We start from the raw sequence: 373 nt of genomic DNA, 5'->3' as shown, positions 1-373 counted from the left end.
GCTAAAGCCGTAGGAGATCAGGAGAGACGCAGCCTGCCAAGGGGGTCAAACTCTCTCATCATTCACTCTCAGTGCTCGGATGAAACCAACCCGGCGTCCCTTTGAAGCCAGCGGGGTAGGCTCATGCCTTACCTCAGAGAAGGGTCACCCAGCTGCTCCCCCTCTACCTGTAGACGAAGCGTCCTTGTTCCTGCACGCTGGTTCCTGAGCTCCTGAAGAGCTGACCCACCGTGACCCCACAGCATCCACATGTGCTGGTTAGGGGGGACTCTGTACCACAACCCTTGGCCTTGCAACAGCAGCACCCATGAATGACCCCGGGCAGGTTGGGGACCTCTTACGGAAACAGACGTGTCCAGAGGGTGCCGTCTTG

General features: G+C 58.7%; 1 protein-coding gene across 1 annotated transcript in view; it reads left to right on the top strand.

Annotated features, from left to right (window-relative positions):
• LOC104515655 (insulin-like growth factor 2 mRNA-binding protein 2) overlaps positions 1–373 on the top strand; it is a gene marked incomplete at both ends in the record, with an annotated part of 7,790 nt that overhangs the window by 5,140 nt on the left and 2,277 nt on the right. The window lies entirely within an intron of this gene.

The sequence above is a fragment of the Eurypyga helias genome, unplaced genomic scaffold, assembly GCF_000690775.1.
Source record: "Eurypyga helias isolate BGI_N326 unplaced genomic scaffold, ASM69077v1 scaffold15599, whole genome shotgun sequence".
Classification (NCBI taxonomy): domain Eukaryota; kingdom Metazoa; phylum Chordata; class Aves; order Eurypygiformes; family Eurypygidae; genus Eurypyga; species Eurypyga helias.
This window is presented reverse-complemented; position numbering and strand designations above follow the sequence as displayed.